The sequence below is a fragment of the Manihot esculenta genome, chromosome 9 (genome assembly GCF_001659605.2).
Source record: "Manihot esculenta cultivar AM560-2 chromosome 9, M.esculenta_v8, whole genome shotgun sequence".
Classification (NCBI taxonomy): domain Eukaryota; kingdom Viridiplantae; phylum Streptophyta; class Magnoliopsida; order Malpighiales; family Euphorbiaceae; genus Manihot; species Manihot esculenta.
In genome coordinates, this window is record NC_035169.2 from 13,165,476 (window position 1) to 13,173,406 (window position 7,931).

Sequence of the window (7,931 nt, forward strand, 5' to 3'; positions counted from 1 at the left end):
CCATCTCTTACTGCCTGTAGAACCTGAACTGGGGGCCTTAGAACCCGAAGCCTGTGCCTTTGACTGTTTCTGAATATTAGCACTAGCTTCCATCTTCCTGGCTGCATCTATAATAGAGTGAAAACTTTCCTTTTATGCTGGAAGGATCAAAGAAGAATACCTAGGATGAAGTCTCATGGTATATCTCCTCGCCTTCTTCTGATCAGTATCACAGGCCTGACCCACGTACTGAAGCAGATCTAGGAACTTATCTGTGAACTCATCAACAGTCATCTCATCTGTTTGTCTCAACTGTTCAAACTCAATTATCTTCATCTCCCTGGAACTATCAGGAAAAGCCCACCCTGCAAACTCATTAGCGAACTCTCCCCACGACATACTGTTCATTCTGGGCTCTATATAGTTCTTAAACCATTCCCGAGCCTTCTTACACTTCAGTGTAAATCCTGCCATCTCTATGGCTCTACTGTCATCTGCACCCAACTCATCAGTAATCATCTTCACAAATCTCAGGTACTCAAATGGATCATCTCCTGTGGTAAACTTAGGAGCATCCAATTTAAGGTACTCAGTCATCTTTACCTTACTTCCAGATGAACTAGATGGAAAAATTTGGGCAACAGGGGCTACTGGTTCTGTTTGTAGTGGTGGAGGTGCTGGTTCATTTAGTTCTGGGTGTGCTGCACTTGGATGAATAGGGGAGGGTGGATACATAGGATATGGTGGATATGATGGGTAATAGTGAGGATATGGCATATATGGCATGTATGTAGGATATGGGTCAAAACGAGAGTATTCCGACATACCCTCCATCGGATACTCTGGATCCTGAAACAAGGATGGATAGCCATAACCTGAGGCCTGAACGCCTCCCTCGGATTCTCCCATACCTTCATCCATAGACGGATCTGTCTCCATGGCCTCCCTCACTTCTTCTGATCCACCTCCTCTAACTACTCCTCTTCTGCTCTCGTCCACAGACCTTCTAGGGTCTATTGACATGCCTTCCCTGCTAGATCTTTGTGACCTTGCCCTTGGCAATGCAGGAGGACGAGCAGCTACTCCCTCACTATCTGATGGGACTCCAGTCAATCGAGCTGATCGACGAGTTCCTCGCATCTTACCTCTGTACAACAACACATACTATAGCATATCAGCACATAAACATATATTTCAAACATAAAACACATGCATATGCATCTCATCGCATCAGAAAGACAGGACTCAACATCCTATCCTAGTGGACATGATTCCTATTGTGCTTGACCAACTCTAATCTCTATGAGCCCGACACTCTCTATATAGGTCCGATCATATGAACCTAGGGCTCTGATACTAATCTGTAACGACCCCAAAATGGACCGTCACCGGCGCTAGGATTCAGGTCGGCTTAAGGCCGCCGGAACCCGTAGCAAGCCTGTTATACTCTCTGTGTACCTGTAAATCTCATACATGATCATACATTTTATGTGAAAATAAAAACTCTTTTCCTGATCCAAGGCTTAACCTGTGCATGCACTATCTCTGTCTGTACCCCTGTCTAGAGCTGGCTCTAGATGGGTTATCTCATACCTGTTAAGCCTGGGTTTTCACATACTCAGCAAAATATATACATCAACAGATCATGTACACAACCAAAGATTTACAACACAACTATGTCAAGCACAATTCTAACTGTAAACACAATTAACATATCTCTGTAATATTACATGTCCACTCTAAGCTATTACAAGTTTCTTTTCTTATCTCTGAACTCTTCTGACCTTCCCCTGTACACTGTACACTGAAATCCTGCAAGACTGGGATTAAGGGAATGGGATGAGCTCTATAGCCCAGTGAGTAGAATAACAAAATCAGTCATAAAATATGATCTCATGAAATGCGTCATAACACAGACAAGCCACATCAAGAGTAAACCTGTCACCACATAGTCTCAGTAACTTCCGTGCCAGGGCGTAGAATCGAGCACCTGGTCTTCCTGTCATATATGTATATGTGTGTATAACACCTCTGTACTTACCGTTGCCAGGGCGTAGTCAAAGGCTCCTGGACTTTACTATACCTGCCAGGGCGTAGTCAAAGGCTCCTGGACTTTACTATACCTGCCAGGGCGTAGTCAAAGGCTCCTGGTCTTAACTCAGAGACTATTGGATCATTCAGCATTTACTCACACCAACAATTAACAATGCAATGCAACATATTCGTGAATACTAATGCAGGCAACCTATTTGCATAATCATGATGCATGAGATATGCTAAAACATTCCATTGTTTCATTAAAAACATTAAGTTTAGTTCCACTCACCTCTGGCTCTGGACTGACTCTGCAGGTTCAGTAAACTCTGGAGCAGTACTCACTGCTGCTCTCTCTGGTTCCTCTGGTCTGTATAAACACATAAAGACTTAAATGAGGGACCAAACTATCTTAAGAATAACTCTTTTACACTACCCAAGAAATCCCTTACTCTTACTCTAAAACTCATGCAAAACATGCAAAAGAAAAGCTGGACAAAACACTTTCGGCGGCAGGTTCGGCGGCCGAATGTCCTTTCCAGAGATGAAACTCAAGCACCTTCGGCGGCACCTTCGGCGGCCGAATCCCCCAAACAGAGCCGAACATGCAAAAACACTCGGGGGCAAGCTGTGGCAACCTAGCCACCATGCAGGAGGTTCGGCGGCCGAATGAACCTTCGGCTGCCGAACCTGAGTTCCTCCAGAACTCAGCTTCAACGGCAAACCATCTCCTTCTTTCCTTCAACTTCTCAACCTATGCAAACTTCACCTCCTCAACATACATATACTCAAGTATATGTTCACAGGGGTCCAAAACTATCTAATAACCCCAACAACCAAAACAAACATAACACATAAACATGTATACATGCATAAAGCATCAAAACTATCATTAATACCCTAAGCATGCATCTCCTTCCTTTATCCCCATAAAACCTTCAGAAACCATATAACAAGGTCCAGATCTTCCCTTACCTCTATAAACAGGAAGATGAACGTTCTGAATCCAAGGAAAACAGATCAACTCGTCTTCAACCGTACTAACCCTCAAAAGCTTAACTTTTGCTTCAACACTCTCACAATCTCTTGAACACTAGGAAACTCCTACATGATCTGCTCAAACTCAGCAAATAAATCATGGGAGACGTGGCCAAGCTTCTGGCAACAAGGTGGACATAACACCTGTCCAAAATGCTGACTAAGGATGCCCAAAAGCTGGCTGGCCAACTCGATTTCGGCTGCCCAATCGCATGCAAACTCATGCAACCTTCGGGGCCGAACTTACCTTCGGAAGCCGAACACTTTCGGCGGCCGAACTTACCTTCGGCGGCCGAACTTGGCTCAACTGCCTTAGGTTATTTCAACTCAAAACTCACTTCCATTAACCTTAAAACATCAATACAAATCATACCACTTAGTAAAACATAAATTCTACCTTTTTTATAGAATTTCGACACCCCGGATTCCACCAAACAACAGGAATTCCGGTGCCGGACTCTAGCCGGGTATTACAGCGTGGAAATTCCAGCTTTGCCAATTTAGAGGAAAATGGAGGCCTGGCACCTTCACACAAATTCTGTGATGACTCTCCTGTCAGGTGAGATGAAAATTTAGAGTGCTGGATCGAAGGTTATAGGTTGAGTTAGATACGATGAGAAACAAAAGATTTAGAGAGTTTCGAAATAGTTATTTCCAATTGGTGCAGTTTGTCAGCTACTCCTTCCTCAATTCAAACAAGGTTTGTTAGGAGGCCATTGAGAGTTGTCTCTAAATTCTCAATTCGTTATTTATTGGTTGTCGTGGCTCTGATACCAATGTTAGGTCCTAGTCAAAGCCTCTTAGAGTTTTTTGGGTTTAGAAGTATTCTTCTTAGGGTGAGAATATACCAAGGTTGTTGGATTAAATTTGAGCTCCCCTTCCATTCAATATACTGGTATTTAAATACGAATGCAACACTACTTGATCTTGTCTTCTAGGCACTATCTTAAGGAGTGGCTAGATGATGGACACTACTTAGATAAATAACAGAAATGGAAAGCAAATTTTAAGGAGAGCTTGGTGGCCATGTTGCATGCCACTGTTCACGTGGGTAATGACTTAGTCAGGATACTTGGGAGTCCTTCGACCCACTCTAGAGGACCATGATAAGTCGTGAGGCTATTGTTGTAACGGTCAGCTGCTTGAGCTGCCTGCTTGCGGATTTGCGGTGCAAATACGTCCCACATCGGCAGAGGATGAGAAATTGGAATTGTATATAATAGCTAGCACGAAACTACTAAATAACTTGGGTTAACCATTTTGGGCCAAGTGGAAAGTGGGCCCAAAAGTTATTAGGCCAGTTCGGGCCCGCCTATTTCAATTGGTATCAGAGCCACCCTGGGTCAGACAAATTGTGCGGAGCTAGTGGGCCTGCGAGGAAAGGGCTACCCGTGTGAGACGAGGTGGAGCCGCCCGAGGTATTAGCGAAGCACAATACCCAAGGGTCCGGTTCTTGTTAGCAATTGTAATGGTTTCAGTTGCGACGAGGACGTCGCAAATTTAGCGGGACCGAGTGTAATGGTCAGCTGCTTAAGCTGTCTGCTTGCGGATTTGCGGCGCAAATCCGTCCCACATCGGCAGAGGATGAGAAATTGGAATTGTATATAATAGCTAGCACGAAACTACTAAATAACTTGGGTTAACCATTTTGGGCCAAGTGGAAAGTGGGCCCAAAAGTTATTTGTGTCAGTTTGGGCCTGGCTGTTTCAATTGGGCTCCGATATCACTGTTGGAATTTGATGATAGGTCTGGTCCAAGTCTGCATGTGGTGAGAGTGCTAGATCTCATAATGGGGTTTAATTGAACTTGATGTGGTAGCTATCTTCAAAATGCACTTAGGCAATTTGGATTGGGCTTACTTCACTTTATTAACTCTTCCTTTTTTCTTTTATCGATGTGGAATTCTCACTTCTCCAACAGGAACCATAAAAGCTATGATGCAATGCTTTTCTCAAAATGCTTCCTCTTATAAAGTTCTCTAAACTGTCTTTGAAAATTTATATTTTGCAAAATGTTACCAATTGGTGACACTTTTGAAATCAATCTCAGTGTCACACCAAGACAAGTACATCTTTTCATTTGATACAAGTGAACCAAAATCAAAACATGTGAACCAAACTTGATAAAGTGAACATATATGCTACGATTGAAAGCAATATAATTTGTTTGAAAGGAATGAAGAAATTTAGCAACTTTTTATTTTTTTTATTTTTTTTATTTTCCCTCTTGATTGAATGTTGAGATGATAACAAGTGAGTAGTGCAATTTATTGTTTAAAATAAGTTTGCTGTAAGCTTGAAATCTTGATTTTCATTTCCTTCAGATGCTTTCTTCCAAAAAATATGAACGTATTGTTCCTCTCTCTCTCTCCAGTCCTTTTCTATTTTTAATTATTTTAAAAAAAATTAATTATGACATATGCAGCTGATACTTCATTGCGGGACAAGATGATGAAACAAATGTCAATTGTGGGACAAGATGATGAAACAAATGGCTGCAGGAAGTTGTGCCAAGATCTTGAAAGAGCCAACATCAAAGTACTGTTTGGTGAAACTTCCTTCAGGAGCAGAAAATTTGATTGATTCTCAGTGACGGGCCACAATTGACAGAGTCTCATTAATTAATTTTTCAATCTTATAAAATAATTATTAATTAATTTTTTTATAAAAAATTATTTTATTTTTTTATAATATTTAATAGCTGAAGTTAACGAATAATTAATTAATAAATTTTTAAAATTATTTAGAATGTTTAATATATTTTTTAAAATTAATATATTAACTAATTAGTAAATAAATAAACTGTATTTACATTTGTTCACCATCAATTATGAATTCAAGGGCTAATATATTTAATTCAAGTATGAATTGTGAAATTGAAAATTAATCTACGTGACTATATAACTGATATTGCTCAGTACTATGTTCACTCAAATTATAGACACGTGTCGCTCGTAATTTCCAGTGATAAAATCTGATTTTATACTTATCATTTAAATCAATGCTTGACACCTGGATGATAATATTTAGATTCGGATCAATAACTTTTCATTCGGATAGAAACACATCATTTAGAAGAAAATATCATTCAAACGTTAACTCTTTGACTATCTTATGAATAACTAATCAATATTAACATGTTAATTATATATAGAAGTGAACAAAGTGAGTAATATTCAGTTGAAATTAAAAAAATTGATTGAATTAAATTAATTTAAAATTTTAGTTTTATTTTTTATTCAATTTAATTTGGTTTGATTTTTAATTTTAATTATTTTAGCTCGATTTGATTTTAATAAAAAAATTAAAAAAATTGAATCGAACCGATTAGTGATAATAATATGTTATTTTCAATGATATAGAGAAATTAAATCATATTAAGATTAAAATATTTTAATTAAATTTTAAATATTAAAAATAAATAGTAAAAAATAAAAGATTTATTAAAAATTAAAACTGATCAAATCGAATCGAATTGAATTGAATGAGATCAATTTAGTTTGATTCGATTTTTAATCAAAATCAGTTCGATTCAATTTTTATAAATATTAAAATTTTAATTTTTAATTTATTAAATTCGATTTGATTTTAAATCGAACCGAATGAATAATCATCCCTAACTATATGCATATAATGTTAATGAGGATATTTAGTTTAACTTTTTCATCTAGATAATACATTTTGAAAGAGCTATTTTATCTATTTGGTAAACTCTTTGAAAAGGCGGCTGATTCATTTTAGAATCAAACTGATGAAATTAAACATTAGAGGATTGTATAATTATATTTATAAAATTGTAATGCTTAAATGAAATTCAATCTAATGCTTAAAATTATTTGAGGATTAAAAAAGTAAACGAAAGAAAAAATACAGTAACTAACTATTATAATTTTTCAAAATGGTATAATTAAACATTTAATTTTATTAAAATAGAGAGATTAAATCATAATTTTTAAAAATTTTAATAATAATTTTAATATTATCTATAATAACAAATTTATAATTTAAAGAATAAATAACAAGAAAAAAAAAATTAAAGTTAAAGTTTCACTTTCGCAGTTTATTTAAATTAGTATTCGATAGGTTCAGTTTGAAATTTAATTGAAGTGAATAAATTAAAAATTAAAATTTTAATATTTATAAAAATCAAACTGAATCAATTTTAGTAAAATCCAATTTAAATTAAACTAGTCTGATTCAGTTCGGTTTGATTTTAAAATAATACAATCTAATCAATTAAAATCTTTAATTTTAAAATTATATTAAAATATTTTAATATTTTTATTTTATTAATTAAAAAATTTATTAGATTGTATTCATTTTACCATTAATTTATCGATAAAACCAAAGATTTTTTTGTATATTCAAATTGATGACATATTAAAAAATTTACGACTCAGTGGTCTCGTCAATTAATTCGAGATTATTTAAATTACCAACACTTTATTATTAATTATAAATCTCTATTTTTTTATAAAAAATATATAAAAAATATGAGAAAATATAAAGACAGATAAAAAGGATTGATAGTTTATTTTATTTTATTAATAAAGTAATTGAAATAAAAAAATTTATAAAAATAACTCTGCTTAAGCTCATATATTTTTATTTAAGGGTAAATTAAATCTATTTTTTTTATTTATACAAATTTATGTAGTTTTATTTAAGAACTAAATAAATTCTGACTTAATATAATATTTTTTTAACAAAATATTATTTTTTAAATTAGAAATTAGTATTTTAATTAATATAAAAATAGAAAAAATACATAATGATAGTAAATAATTATAAAAAAAATTTATTAATAAAAATATATTTTATTATTAAAAAATAAGAATATTTTATATTTGGATTTATTTTACTTTTAAATAAAAATATAAA

At 35.0% G+C, this 7,931-nt stretch overlaps 1 pseudogene across 1 annotated transcript in view; it reads left to right on the top strand.

Moving 5' to 3' along the window:
- The window catches only part of LOC122724613, a 67,497-nt pseudogene extending 61,759 nt beyond the window's left edge, over positions 1-5,738 (top strand). The window contains exon 13 of the transcript XR_006352072.1: positions 5,476-5,738. The product of XR_006352072.1 is annotated as a potassium channel AKT1-like (transcript). The remainder of the gene's footprint in view (positions 1-5,475) is intronic.
- The last annotated feature ends 2,193 nt before the right edge of the window (positions 5,739-7,931 follow it).